General features: G+C 38.0%; 1 pseudogene; it reads right to left on the bottom strand.

Annotated features, from left to right (window-relative positions):
• Nucleotides 1-6,326: 6,326 nt before the first annotated feature.
• Nucleotides 6,327-15,956, bottom strand: LOC107535682 (UDP-glucuronosyltransferase 2B31 pseudogene; annotated as a pseudogene).
• Nucleotides 15,957-16,304: the final 348 nt, after the last annotated feature.

Below are 16,304 nucleotides of genomic sequence, written 5' to 3'. Positions count from 1 at the left end.
AATTCAGCAAAGACTGGGCAGTTTGGTTGAGGAGAGAATCTCTGTCATCATGGAAGGAGGCTTAGAAAGCTATGTTCATCTATATATTTTATCTGCAGTGCTGCCACCTGACCTAAATTGCCCAAAGGAGGAGAAGAAGGGAATGTTTAAAGGGGGATGTGTGGGTGTACAACAAGGCTGTTCTCCTAGATTCTCAATGCTACTTCTCGACAATAAGTGAGCACCTTCTCTTCCAGTCTCATCATTTGAAACATATATCCTCAGTCTGCATCCCCTCCTCACTTCACAGCATTACAGCTCTCATCTAGCAGAGGCCTCTCCCTTCTCCTTCAGCACATTCAGCCTGCAACAGTGCGCTTTTCCTCTACATCAGTATGTTCCCACATCCCCCTTTAAACATTCCCTTCTTCTCCTCCTTTGGGCAATTTAGGTCAGGTGGCAGCACTGCAGATAAAATATATAGATGAACATAGCTTTCTAAGCCTCCTTCCATGATGACAGAGATTCTCTCCTCAACCAAACTGCCCAGTCTATTTCCTTCCTCGGCTCTGCAGGCCTCCATTTCCCTTCCACCAGCCACGCACCTGCAGAGCCTTTACTTTCATCTTCTCATCCTAATGAGCAATCTTTAGATTCTTTAAATCAAAAATCCCTCTCTCTTAACAGAATTTCTCTTTTACATGCCACATTTCCACATTTACAGTACAGAGCTAACTTGCTTTTTACCTTTATCATGACTTTCAGTTACCTAGCCAGTCCCTCTTTCAAAATTATCTCCTTGCCTCCCAAGATTTTCTTCAAACTCCACTGTGTCAGGGATAGTTTCAGCTTCAGGGAAGAAAAACCCCTACTAAAAGTGGATTAAGTCAGAATTCTCTGAGAGCTTCAAATGGTTAAAAGTAAGCTGAGATAGTGATCATTTAGTGTTTGGAGTGGGCAATTAAGGTGTGAGAGAGTGTCTCCAGTCCTGAGCAGCTTCATCCCTCTACCTACATGTAGCATATAGATATTACCACTTCTGTGTGTGCCAAGATCTGGAAAAGAATGGGAAGCACTGGATTAAAAGAATAAAAGTTTATTGTCTAACCTGGGATAGGCTGTTCCAGGCTGGTGCTATGACTCAAACATGTCACTGGAGCCTGGCCGGCATGTCTCAGTAGTTGAGCATCAACCTATGATCCAGGAGATTGAGGTTGGATTCCTGGTCAGGGCACATGCCGGGGTTGCGGGCTGGATCCCCAGTAGGGGGCGTGCAGGAGGCAGCCAATCAATGACTCATCACTGATGTTTCTATCTCTCTCTCTCCTTCTCACTTCCTCTCTCTGAAATCAATAAAGACATATTTAAAAAGAAAAAAATGCTAAAAAAAGACAAAAACCCTCATTGGCCAGAGCCATGTCACATGGGCACTTTAGTTTCAAGAGAGGCTGAGAAATTGAATATTTAGGTTTTATAGCTGCTATAATAGAGCCAGACAAGAAAAATACAAGGAATGAGTGTTATATGAGCCAGTCTATATCTGGCAAACTGAGATTCCAAGATGACAATCCTTGATACAAACATTCCTATCCATGCAATGGACCTATGGTATCTCACCAAACCCAGAGTTATCCCCAGTGTCCACTTCTAGCCTCTTGAACAGCAAGATAATGCTGGAGGAAGAATAAGACCAATCTAATTATTATTTCTCACTCTCCAGTTGAAATTTCACCCTATTGCAACTCAGCTTTTCTAACACAATCCTACTTGTGGTTATTAACTGGTCTTTCTCTTAAATGCCCATCCCTTTTCTTCATAGGAATGAAAATAATACCAAAACTATCTTGTGTCATATCTAGTCATATAGTAGGTCAAGCTCCACTTTATGCTTTTAATACCAATAACAAAAGCAGAAAGAGGAGAGGGACCAGTTCAGGTGGTAAAAGCATCAAGACTGAAGAAAGGGCTAGTGTGAAAATTTAAGTTGAACAGAGCTGATCAAGATTGCAGCTGTTACTTGGCAGCAACATGAATAGGAAGGAAGATAAATTCAGAGAGCTTGCACTATGCTCAAATAGAGTTATTTGGACTGCAGTAGGTTCTAATCTGCATTATGCTCTAGCATGGTCTCTTTTGAAGGCTCTGGTCCTGCCTCCAGGAATGTGCCATAGGTATCAGTCATGGCACTCTGAGCCCAACATAAGACAGAGTAATTCAATTAGTTACCTCCACTGTTGTTCCTCTTACATTTCTATTTCTTTCCTTGGCATTTTACTTTGTTTCAGTTCTACATTATTAAGTCCTCACACAACAACCTCAGTCAGATGTTTATCATATCCACAGGAACATTAGAGTGATATTGGAAGCAAAATGGAGAAGAAAGTCACCTACATTGCCACCCTGATTGGTTAAGTTCCAATTTGTAGGGCATAAGCTGTGGAGAACTTCCTGCACAGACTGTCAGGAGGAAGAAAGGTACAGGAAACCTGAGCTAGAGCTAGGACTGAATCTTGCCACCTTGGTTTAGAAGAGTTGGAGCTAAAAACAAACAAACGAAAAAGCCTTTTCAAAGCTGCCAATAGTTTTTGGTGGTTTTTGTTTGTTTTTAAATTTCTCTTTATTGTTGAAAGTATTATAAATGTCCCCTTTTTTCCCCCATTGATACCCTCTACCCTGTACCCTTCCCCCAGGCCTTCACCCCACTATTGTCTGTGTCCATTGGTTATGCATATATGCATATAAATTCTTATGTTAATCTCTCCCCACCAACCCTCCCCTGTCTTCCCTCTGAGATTCCTCAGTCTGTTCCCTGCTTCTCTATCTCTGGACCTATTTTGTTCATTGGTTTGTTCATTAGATTCCACATATGAGTAAGATCCTGTGACACTTGTCTTTCTCTGACTGGCTTATTTCACTTAGCATAATACTCTCCAGGTCCCACCATGCTGTCTCAGAGGGTAAGGGATCCTTCCTTTTTACAGCTGCATAGTATTCAATTGTGTAAATGCCCGAGAAGATGCTTGATATTATTTAAGTCTTCTTGAACTTGTAGAGATTTGTTTTGTGTCCTAACATGTGGTCTATCTTTGGGAATGTCCCATGTGCATTTGAAGAAAATGCCTATTCTGCAGCTTTGGAGTGGAATGCTCTGTAAATGTCAAATAAATCCATTTAATCTACTGTGTCATTTAGAGTCACTGTTTCCTTGTTGATTTTTTGTCTGGAAGATCTATCCAGTAAGTCTATCCTACTATGACTGTATTGCTGTCAAGCTCTCCTTTAAAGTCCTCCAGAAGTTTTTTGGTGTGTTGTTTTTTTTTTCAGCCTGTGTGAGTCTTTTGTTCTGAAGTGGGTCTCTTGTAGACAGCATATATTTGGGTCTTGTTTTCTTATTCATTCAGCTACCCTATGACTTTTAATTAGAGCATTTAATCCATTTATACTTAAGATTATTATTGATAGGTACTTATCTATTGCTATTTTATTTCTTTATGCCTATGTTTCTCATTCTATTTCAACTTATTACAGCAGTCCCTTTAACATTTCTTGCAATGCTGGTTTGGTGGTGATAAATTCCTTCAGCCTTTTTTTGTCTGGGAAGCTCTTTATTTCACCATCTATTTTGAATGATCGCTTTGCTGGATAGAAAAGTCTTGGTTTCAGATCCTTGTTTTGCATCACCTTGAATACTTCATCCATTCTCTCCTGGCTTGTAGAGTTTCTGATGGGAAATCATCTGACAGCCTTATGGGAGCGCCTTTGTAGGTAACAACTTGCTTTTCTTTTGCTGCCTTTAAGATTCTCTCTTTGTCTTGGGTTTTTGGCATTTTAATTATAATGTGTGTGGGCATGGGCCTCTTTGGGTTCTTCTTGCTTGAGATACTCTGTGCCTCCTGAACTTGTGTGACTTTTTCCTTCACCAGGTTAGGGAAGTTTTCTGCCATTATTTCTTCAAACAGGTTCTCTAACCCTCTCTTACTTTCGAGCTCTCCTTGCACTCCTATGATGCAAATGTTGTTATGTCTCATGTTGTCCCACAGCTCCCTTAAGCTGTCCTCCTGTTTTTTAATTGTTTTTACTTTTTGGTTCTCTGATTGAGTGATTTTTTTCTACCCTGTGTTCTAATTCCCTGGTCCAATCCTCAGCTTCCCCTAATCTGCTGTTCATTTCTTCCAATGTTTGTTTGTTTGTTTGTTTATATTTCTATTATGTCATTCTTAATTTCCTTCATAGTTTCAGTATCTTTTTTTCATGCTATTGAGCATCTTTATGATCAGTATTCTGAACTCTATGTCTGATAGATTGCTTTTCTCCATTTCATTTAGCTCTTCTTCTAGAGAATTCTTCTGTTCTTTCATTTGGGGCTTGTTTTTTTGTTTCCCCATTTTGGCTGCCTGTTTGGATTTGTCTCTATGTACTAGGTCGATCTACTAGAACTCCCAGTCTTTTGGATGGTCTCTGGTGCTGGCCAATGTCAGATGCTGTTTGTGACTGGCCTTGAGTGCCCTGTTTGAAGTTTTCCACACTCCACAGCCTCTGGTTGCCTCTGCTGGCAGTTGGGGTGGGTGTGTTTAGACAGGACCAAGATGTGCACCAAAGTCTGCTTTTCCAAGCCCTGGGTCCAGAAGCAAATCAGGCAAAGACTCAAAGCACCCAGAGGCTGTTATTCAGTCTCTTAATGAGCCTCAGGCTGTAGAAACTCCACAGGGTGGGGCAGCTGATTGTTATCAATCTCTTAAGGAGCCTCAGGCTGTAGAAATTCCATGGGGTGGAGCTAGTGGTTTTCCAGCAGGGTGAGCCAATTTCATTCCCCCCCCCACCCCCCCAGGCAAAAGCAGCTTGGAAGGTAAATGTCAGCCTGATAAAGATGTCCTCTGCCCTATGAGGGAATGACTCGGCCCCTGGGTCCAGATGGGTGCCCTCTGAGATTTATTTCCCCAGCCAGCCTCCCTGGATTCTCCTCACGCTGCTCTAGTCCACTCTGCCTTCTCTTCACCTGAGCCCAAGGTGACTGGTTGCACAAGAAACTTTGTGTTGGCCCTTTAAGAGTGTGCCTGCATTTCCAGCTGTCTCTCCCTAGCAGACAGAAACCCTGTTGCTTTTCACAGCCAGATGTTATGTGGGTACCTTTTTCAGTTCTAGTGCTCTGGACTGGGGAGCCCAGCTTGGGGTTTAGGCTCCAAAGTTCTCAGTGGGAACCCCCCAACAGCTGAGATATCCTTCAGCTGCTGCCTGTGGGAGCCTCGCCAGACTCCCACACTCCCTAGCAGTCTCTATGCCATCTCCACTTTTTGTCCTTGGTTATGAGGGTGTTTTCAGTTCCCGTTGATTATTCAGGATGGTTTTTCTATATTTTAGTTATAATTCTAGTTTGGTCCTGGGAGAGTGTCAGTGTAGCTTCCACTCAACCTGCCACCATCTTGGATCTCTCTTGCCAATAGTTTTTGTTTCACAAAAACATGGAAACATTTGGAACAAACAGCTCCTTTGTTCTGATTAACCCTCTTGAATTTTTCCTGTTGTTATGTAAGTGTAAAGCAATGACTACAATTATAAGAAAGAGCAGTTTTGTTTAATTATGTAAAAGATTGTTCACTTGGTAAACAAGAGTTGAATTTCCACAGATTTGGTTCCCTTGAGTGAATGTCTCCCCTGAGAGTAACACTCAGTACCTGAAACAAGTTGTTTTTCTTGGGAGATGTGAGTTGAGGACATTGCTGATAGACGATAAGGACTGGGGGCCAGAGATGGAAGGAACTGTTTATATAAGACACATTCTGAACAGTGCTACTTTCAGCTCCAGATTGTGAGGTGTGATACAGAGTTGAGGAGGCAGACTCCTCTGCCCAGAATCTTTCAACTAACACCCTGAGGAGTGTCAGCTTTTAGAACCTCAAACCTGAAAACAGCACTCAATGCTGCTAACTCTCTTTCCCTCCCTCTACCTCCTCCTCTCTATCTCTTTTTTTCTCTTTTTCTCTCCCTCCTCATCTTTCTGTATTCTAATCTCTGCTATCTCTCTGGTGGTTTCATTATCTTCTACTACAAACAAACATTCTCCACAAGATAAGAAATAGGCCCACTGGCATCTATTTTCAGAAACTTCTAACTCTAATATTCAAAGGCAAGGCCTTCCTTGCTATCTCCATCTGGTGAAATAGTGTGACTTGGATCACATGACTTACCTCATCAGAGGGAGAAGTGTTCTGATTGATCTAGGCTGAGCCACATGCTCAGGATATTAGCTTTACCACTAGAAGAAGGTGTGATGGGAATTGGCTAGTAATCTGACCGGTGTCCTTGGCAGGGAAAAACAATAGCATTATGTGAAAAGCCCCTACCCCACCCTAGGCCTTCACCATCTTATTGTCTGTGTCCATTTCTGAACTCTGGGCATATATCCACTGATTCAGAGCCTCATCTGTGCTGCCTTGTTCTCTCAGGCAAGCCCTTAAGGAAACAGACATGTCCAAAAGCTTGAGCACTAGCACTAAGAAAGGCACACAAATATTTGTGAGTAAAGGAATAAATAAAAATCTTGAATGCATTATTTCCAGACCTTTTCCATCATCTACTTTTTGTTCACTCTGTTCCATTTTCTTCACGTAATGACATCACCTATGGTGTGGGGGGCAGGGGTGGTGAGAGGAGTGGTCTTGTCTGCCTGATTCTTGACTGGATAATAGGGCATGAGGTTTGAGGGATACAATTTATTTTCAACAACTTGATTTTGAGCCATTTAATCCCCATAAATCTGTGAAGTAGAAATCCAAGGTCTTGGATTTTAACTGTTAATCTGTCAGTCTGAGTGTTGCATATAGGATCAGAATAGACTTTTAATATTTACCATTTTTATTGAAAAAACATCAAGAAAATTAATTTTTTCTCATGCATTTAAGTCAGAATTTATTTGTTCCTGTGCTTAGTTTGTTTTTTTAATATATATACATATTTTTTGTTGTTGACAGTATTATAGATACCTCCCATTATCCCCCTCCACCCAGTCCCTACCCCACCCCAGGCCTTCACCATACTATTGTCTGTGTCCATGGGCTATGCATATAAGTATATAAGTTCATCAGAATAGACTTTTAATATTTACCATTTTTATTGAAATAAATATCAAGAAAATTAATTTTTTTTAAAGAAGGGAAAACAGTGTGTAGCAGTAATATAATTACAATCATTAAAAGACTTGCTTACCATAGATTCTTAATTACCATTCAGGACAATAACAATTATGCTTATTGTTAAGCATGTGTCAAGTTTACTTTGCAAATTCTCTTTTCAGTTTTATTGAGATATAATTGATATATAATATTGTGTTAGTTTAAGCTGCACAACATAATGATTTGATATATGTATATATTGTGAAATGATTACCACATAGTTTAGTTAACATCTGTTACTTCACATAGTTACAAACTTTTTATGATGAGAATTTGTAATATCTACTCTTAGCAACTTTCAGCTTTCAAATATGCAATACTGTATTGTTAGCTATAGTCACCATGCTATACATTACTTCCCCAGAACTTACTTATCTTACAGCTGGAAGTCAATACTTTCTGGCCACTTTCATCCATTTCTCCCACCACTTATTGGGGATAGTGCCCTGTAATTTTCTTTTCTTGTGGTACCATGTCTAGTTTTGGTATCAGAGTAATTCTGTCCCATAAAATGAGTTTGGAAGTGTTCCTTCTTGTTTTTTGAAAGAGTTTGAGAAGGATTTGTATTAATTCTTCTTTAAATATTTGGTAGAATTCACCAGTGAAGCCATCTGGTCCTGACTCTTCTCCATCAGGTTTTTGATTACTGATCCAATCTCCTTACTAGTAACTGGTCTGTTCAGATTTTCTATTTTTCCATAATTTAGCCTTAGTAGGTTGTGTGTTTTAGAAATGTATCTATTTTTCTTCTAGGGTGTTCAATTTGTTTGTGTATAATTGATCATAGTAGTCTTTTATAATTTGTATTTCTATTATATCAATTTTAATGTCTCCTTTTTCATTTCTAATTTTATTTATTTGGGTTCTCTCTCTTTTTCTCTTGGTGAGTCTAGCTAAAGTTTTGTCAATTTTGCTTATATTTTCAAAAAGCAATTCTTATTTTAGTTCTTAGTCTTTTCTATTGTCTTTTTAGTGTTTATTTCATTTCTTTCTGGACTGATCTTTGTTATTTTCTTCTACCTATGAACTCTGGACTTTGTTTGCTCTTATTTGTCTAGTTTCTTGAGGTTTAAAGTGAGTTTGCTTATTTGACATACTACATGTTTCTTAATGCAGGTGTTTTTCACTATGAACTTGCTTCTTAGAATTGCTTTTGCTGCATCCCATACATTTTGGTATGTTGTATTTGCATTTTCATTTGTCTCAAGATATATTTTCATTTGTCTTTTGATTATACATGGATTTTCCATGGGAAGGAGGTGCTTGATGCCACTAACCCCCATATCATTCAAGGATCAACTATATAAAGCTCCTGGTGAAGCCAAGTTCACCTGGAATTGTTTAAGAATTACTCTTACTTGTGGTCCCAGATCCTTACCAATTTAAATAAATTTATTTAATTGCTTTCTGATTTAGAGTAATTCCTCATTGCTCAATGTATTTTCCTACCAAAAATACAAATGTAGAAGAGCCAGAGTTTAAATTTGTTATTTGTTATTTTCTCTCTGGAGAACAATGACTTAATCTTTCTAATGCCGGGGTCCAGCCCCAGCAGTCCAGGGGTCCCCAAAGGTGTGGATGGCGTCGGCGAAGAATGAAGGACACGGAGACAGCATTCAGAGTATTAGGACAATCAGCTTCTCTCTCTCTCTCTTGCCTTGTTACAACTGTATTTATACTATTTGATTTTATTGCTGGTTAAACAACATGACATCATGCTTTGTTCTGGTTTCAGTTTTGGCCATTTACAGTTAATGAATATACCTTCTTATCTGACCTTTGCTAAAGAATTTACATCTGTTTAGGCATGTTAATTTTAGTCTTACCTATTGTTTATATTTCTATAGGCTATTCTATAGGTTAATCTCTAGTTTGTTATTTATATTCTGAAGCTACTATTTTATTGCTCTACCATATAGCTAAAAGGAGAATAACTAAGTCAGTTTTTCTTATGTAAAGGTTACACAAGTCCTAAGTAAGGGTTATGTAGCTTGAGCGCAGTTGTTTTTAGCTGTGGTGATTGACTGCCTGTCTGGCACTCAGCCTTAGACTTTCCGTTTACATTCCCTGCAGCAGTCCATCCTCATTGTGATATCCTGTGTATGAGAAGGGTTCAGATGTAGATTGAAATCATCTCTTTCCTAGACTGCTCTTTCCTTGTGGGGATTCCCAGAGTTTTCCATTAATATAAACTTCCCCCAGTAATACATTCCTTGGTGGGAACTCACTGGTAGACTCCCTGTGGATTGCCCTGCTCCAGTGAGTCAGCAGGGGCCCGGTTCCAGGCCTCTTCCCTGGTGGGAAGGTCCCCAGGGTAGTGGGCCTAACAAGTCCTAACTCTTCTGCTGACAGTCTGAGTCTGAGTTCCTTATAAGCGCCACATGATATCTTTGTAATACTTGAGGCTTTTACTGAATCATTGTCTTTTCCAGTTCTATCCAACTCCCCTGCTAGTGAAAGGTTTCCAGCTAGGGCAAAACCCTTTTCTGGTGAAGTGACTCGGGTAAGTGAGCATCAGGAAGGGGAACAAGCATAGAAAGAGGGATGTGCCATACACCAAGTCCCATGGAGCATTTGCTCTGCAGATGTCTCCTCCTTGAAGGACTGTGTCAAGCAGCAAGGGTGGAACGGCTTCCGGCATTCTAATATAAAAAGTACACTTTCTCTTGCCCAGCCGGGCGTGGCTCAGCGGTTGAGCATCGACCTAGGATCCAGGTGATTGGGGTTTGATTCCCGGTCAGGGCACGTGCCCAGGTTGCAGGCTCGATCAATGACTCTCTCATCATTGATGCTTCTATCTCTGTCTCCATCTCCTTTCCTCTCTCTGAAATCAATAAAGAGATATATTTTTTTTAAAAGTACACTTTCTCATCCTAATTGTTGTTGTAAAGCTTTTTTTCCAATTTGGAGTTTTGTTGGGTTTCGTTTTGTTTTGTTTTTCAGAATAAAGAAAAGAGGAAAAAGTTTTCAAACTTTGACCTTGCAAACTCTACATCATCCAGAAAGTTCTTCAAAAGTGCAATTCCTCCCTGAAGACATTAGTTTCATATGAAGGTCACCGTACTTTTCTATAACTGACATTGTGCATCCTGGAAATGGGTGGGAGTCCAGTAACCTGTAGCAACATTTATAGTTACCCGTGTTGGATGCTTTGTCTCTTTACTTCTCCGCCAATATAGCCTTCTCCAACCATGCTATGCAAGATGGTTCCCTGTAGTACTATAGGAATGCAGCCTCTCTTCCTAGATTAATCATTGACAGGGACTGGTTGTTTTCATTCTGTGACATCCTTACAAAACTAGCACATGTTCATCAAAAGAACATTTGGAAAACTATGAAAAAGAATCAGAAAGGAAGTAAGATTCACCCCTACTCTTCCTCTAGGTATATCCTCGCTGTGAAATTATATGCATTTTTACACATCTTGTTTGTTTCTCTGTATATTTTCATAGGAGCATATTATAAAGTTGAACTCTATAAGGATATTTAAGGATCTTTTGCATTTTGCCAAATTCTTATTTCTTTAAAAAAAAAAAAGTACAGAGATTATCTGAGGTTCTAGTAATTAATGGAAAGCAAGTTGTTTAGGGGAACAACTTACTTTATATAATAAAGAATAAGGACTGGTTTCATAAATCACTGACTTGGATTCAAGCCTAGTTTTTACAACTTAATAACAATAGCTACTATTGCTGATTAGTATGATTATACTTCTATTCACCTTTCTCCTTGTCCTACTTCTCCTACTTCTCTTTTTCCACCCCTACTGACACTGCCACCCTCCCTTAATGTGCAGGGGTACATCTTTCTAGAATAGGTTTAGATTCAATAGAACTCTCACTAACCTTACCTCATCCCTTACCCTTGTGAAAGTTTCTATATTTAGCCTATATAATTTGCAATCAAAAGGGATATTGCATTAACCCTTGAATAATATCTGCTTTATGTTGCTGCTAATCAAATGTTAGACAAAAAGGATCTCTTAAGGATTTATTTATTTATTTATTTATTTATTTTTACCTGTGAAGAATTTTTGAGTTTATTTGAGACAAGCTGTTGACAATTCCCAGGAAGCAGAATCTAAACAGATTGAGATAATGCTCCTCTTAATGAATTATTTAATAATTCATTTCTATTTATATCTTAAAGATATGATATAAGCTTAAAACATATAGATTCTCTGATAAGGAATATTATCCTAAATACTAACAGAATTATTTTGTAATTTTTAACTATGAATAGTTTTTAGATAGAAGTCTTTATTAAATATACAGAAATTTTGATCTTTATTATATATTTAGTGTTCATTTTCTCTTTGATCATTTTGACAGGCAGCTATGATGGCAAGAACCATGTTCACCAAGGGATCTTTACTGAGATTTTGTGCAGGCTTGGTTTATGGCAGAGAACATCTGCTGTAATAAGCATTTGTCTTTTATGCTCTAGATGTCAAACCTTGGCATCTCAAATGAGGAATGGTTTGAATGCTGTAGTGAAGACAAGTAAACTTTGGGTTTGGCTGCCAATATTATTGGATCATACATTCCTATCATTGAGGAATAATCTCCCCTTTAAGCTGGAATACTGATGAAAATCTTCAACCCTTACCAAAAAAATTAGCATTTCAACCTGCTCATCTGACTGCCAAATTACGTATACATTTACTTTTAAGGACTTCACCAGGACATGTCCTCTGTGACTTTGATAGTAATTACAATCTTGATCTATGAAAAACAATTTTTATTAAATGGGGAATCATCAAAATAGGCTGACACGTATTAGGTTATTAATAATATATATAATACAAACAAAAGTAACAATAGCTACAATAGTTAATATTACTTCTGTATCACTGACCATGCACCAGAGACATTTTAAGTATTTTGTATGTATTAAATAACTTTTTCTACTGAACAGAAATATGAGATTGATGTTATAAGAGTAGGCATAATCATATATTTAATGTCCAGCTTTTCATCATCTGTTGCCTGAATTCTTGCAACAACCTCCTATATGGTCTTCTTTCCACTCTTGTCTCTATAATTCAGTCAGTGACTGAGAACTTAATAAAAAAGGAAATCTTTTTTCATATCTTTCCCTCTTCACTCCCTTTTCTCTTTTCCAGTGGCTCACTCTTCCAAATTCTTATAATTACATATCTCTAACTTACTTTTCCAGCATCATCTGCCTCTCTATTGAGCCACTCCCCACTACACTAAGTTTGGACTTTTTAGGAACTGTTATTTTTATTATTCCTTCTTTACTTTTTTGTGTCTTTCTCCCACCTTTTCATCCTATTACTGCACATCCTTCAGGTCTCACTTAACTGTCATTAATATGAAATACTTCCTTTGATCCTTGCTGGATGTTCTCTAGCATTCTGGTCTTTCCTTGTTATAATACTCTTACACAATTTATATTACTTGCTTAAATTCTATCTTCTCAAGTAGAATGTCAAGTGGGTATGGATGGAAATTGTGTCTATGCTGTTTCTTTGCATATCCAGCGCTTATCTCAGGACTATGCTAGTCACTTTAAGAATATTCTTTGAGCCTGGCCGGGCATGGCTCAGTGGTTGAGCGTCGACCTAGGATCCAGGCGATCGCGGTTCGATTCCCGGTCAGGGCACATGCCCAGGTTGTGGGCTCGATCAATGACTCTCTCATCATTGATGTTTCTACCTCTCTCTCCCCCTTTCTTTTCCTCTGTCTGAAATCAATAAAGATATATTAAAAAAAGAAAAAGAAAAAAAACAAAGAATATTCTTTGAGCTCCAGCTGGGCAGCTCAGTTGTTTGGAGCATTGTCCGATACACCAGAAGTTTGCAGGTTCAATTCCTGGTCAGGGAACATGCATAGATTGCAAGTGTTTGATCCCCAGTCAGGGCGCATGCGGGAGGCAACCTATCAATGTTTCTCTCACATCAATATTCCTTTCTCTCTTTCTCTCTCTCCGTCTTCCTTTCTCTCTAAAATCAATTTAAAAAACATATCCTAGGATCAGGATTAAAAATGTATATATCCTTTGAATGAATGACTGATACTTTCTACTTTCTTATGTGTTGATTAATGAGGCCTTAATTTAACTAACTAACCCCATCCCCAAAGTCTCCTAGGTATAATACTGTATTTTACAATGATAATGAAATTCAGATTCTTACAATGGTATTGAAATATTCAAGTTTTTAATTGGCAGTTCATTTTGTCCAGCCTCCCATATCTTTCTCATTGTGATCATATATCCTAAATAAAGAACACAGATACACTTCTACTGAAAATGCAAAGTAAACAAAGCAAAACAAACATAACTAGTTATTTCAGGTGGGGGTGTAGAAGGTTTGCAATGGAGGCCTCTAACAAATTCAAAATGTGGTGAGAGTAGAAGAGGAAATTCAGGAACCAAATAGGTTCAAATGAGCCATATTTCAGTCTTCTCCTTTAACTCATGAAAATGTAGTGGATCTTCCTGGAAGGAAAAACAAACAGACAAACAGACAAACAAAGCAAATGCTGGAGAAAATGAGAATATTTTAATGTGAATATGCCAGGTAATTTTCTGAAAGGAGCTTGGACTAATATAGCCAAAGGTGTTTATAAGTGTCTTGGTTTGAAAATATAATTACAAATATAGATGTTTTATACATATTTTGCTCATATATATAAAAAAGTGTAATAGACTTTTATCACTAATGTCACCTCAGAACATTCAGAATCATAAATAAGTACTAATCTAAGCACTAAAGAATTAAACATGTATTTGTTTATTCTATAAAGATTCAAAATTATCTAATGCAAATGTAAACAATGATTTCTACTTCTTAACTAATTAACCCTACCATACCCATGAAGACTCCATTCCTTAGAGTACTCAGCCTAGACTCCACAATTTAGCAATTTATTCCCTTATTCCTAGATTTTTCCAAGTAAATTGTGGGATTTTTGAAGGTTGGCTACTATCGCATTCAGTTCATGTTAGCTTAATAATATTTGAGTATTAAATAAAACTATTTGCAAAAAAACAGCTGGAAAGTATTCATAAAATATGGAAATAGATAAGCTCGCTGGTAATTTTGGCTCATTTTTCCTTTAATGGAGAGACATAGTTCTCAAAAGTATAGTAATAACTTGTATGTCCACCCTTCAGCAAGATTTTAGGTCTTTAAAACAGATGATTTGTAAATACTTAATGAAGGAATGTGTAATCATTAGAAACCTCGAGCTATAGGTTCCTGAGTCTGAGATAGGGCCACTTTTATCTCTCAACTGTGAAGGAATCCTTCAGGTAATATGGGAAAATAGTTTAAATTAAGTGAAACAAAGCTATCCAAGGGGATACAATTTCCTCAATGCTCCATAGACACCGTGCTAGAAATATTTAACTCCTCAATCTGCATGTCTGCCTGCTTTGATGAAGATAGTGAAATTTTAATGCCTTTTATTGAAGATTAAAAAAATTATAGTGAAGTTGACATGTAGAATAAATAAGCAGAGCACAGAGGACTTTTCGGGCAGTGAAACTATTCTGTACAATAATAGTGGATATGTGACATCATAAATTAACAGCGAATGTGAACTACAGACTTTGGATGATAATGATATATCAATTGTAACCAATGTATTTCTTTGCTGGGGGATGTTAATAATACAGAAGGCAATCAATGTATGTGTGAGGGCAGAGCATATTTGGAAAATATCTACTTAATATTGCTATGGACCTATAACTGCTCTATAAAATAAAGCCTATTACAAACAAACCAATGAATAAGAATGAATATGTGATTGCTTAAAGAACTCTTCAGTGCCATAGTCTTTGGTCTCTGACTTCCTGGACTGCCCTGTGCTAGTACTGGACCACAGGGTTAAAACTGACCTTATAATTTAAGCATCCCTATAATATTTGTGGACTGAAAGACCTTTTATATTATTTCATAATTTCACTTTTAAAGACAAACTCTTCTGATTCTGACTTTATGTTCATGCAAACTCACCTTCCAAGGCACTAGTAAAATTAGGATTCATGCTACCAACTAAAAATATGACTTACCCAGTGCTTCACTGTAAATCTGATCCCACTTCTAGTTAAACATTTGGAACCAAAAATCAAAATAAAGCACATATATCATAATTTTTACCCTCTCCATGAAGGTAATTTTATCACTTAATTCTCACATAATAATAAGTACATGGGATGGAGAGATTGGAAGTCCTCCACTATACTTTTCAATTGTATAACCAGGAGGAAAGTGGAAAGTGTGCACTAAAGGTGTTTTTAGTAGTTGAGCCAGCAGTTGCTCATAGACTATAACGGCATCTGCAAGAATGACATCAAACCTTGATTCTTGTGGTTTTATTATAAGTTTCTTATTAAAAATAACATTTTTACGGAGCTTTTCAATAAAATCAGACAATTCTCAAAACATTTCTTGTATTAGTGAAAAAATGTCCAAAATGTATCTTTTGACAGATCATATGTCTATTCATTTGGTCCGCTGCATGAAAAAAAAATACCACCATATTATTTTTCATTAAAGATATAGGTAAATCTCAAATTTAATAGCAGATGATTTGTTGGGATCAACAAAAATGGAAGCCGAAGATGTCAGAGCAATCACTTCATGACCACTGTGACAAGTTCATTCAAGATTGTCTTCATATTGATCCAATGTCTATATTCCCACACCAGCACCTTTCCACAGCTCCCAGGGCTACCATTATAACTCAGCCGTAGCAGCAGCAGAACTGAGATCCATTTCATAGACATCCCGATGGAACACGATGCTTCTTTTCAATTGTTGGTGTCTTTTACCATGGCTCATGCTCACATCCAAGGGGAAATCTATCAAAAATTAAAATATAACTCCTACACCTCAAATATAACTGCAGAACCAGCTCAAACAGGTCCTATCCTGTTTCTAACAAGACTCAAAACCAAAGTTTAAACCTTGGATATACCACTTAAGTGTAACACTTGGGGCCATGCCCAGCCTGGCTCAGCAGTTGAGCATCGACCTAGGATCCAGGAGATCACGGTTCGATTCCCAGTCAGGGCACATGCCCGGGTTGTGGGCTCCATCCCCTGTCAGGGGCGTGCAGGAGGCAGCCGATCAATGACTCTTTCTCATCATTGATGTTTCTCTCTCTCTCTCTCTTTCTCTCT

Source organism: Miniopterus natalensis, chromosome 1 (genome assembly GCF_054644295.1).
Source record: "Miniopterus natalensis isolate mMinNat1 chromosome 1, mMinNat1.hap1, whole genome shotgun sequence".
In the NCBI taxonomy this organism is placed as follows: Eukaryota; Metazoa; Chordata; class Mammalia; order Chiroptera; family Miniopteridae; genus Miniopterus; species Miniopterus natalensis.
The sequence above is the reverse complement of the archived record's forward strand: the minus strand, read 5'-3'. Positions and strand labels throughout refer to the sequence as shown.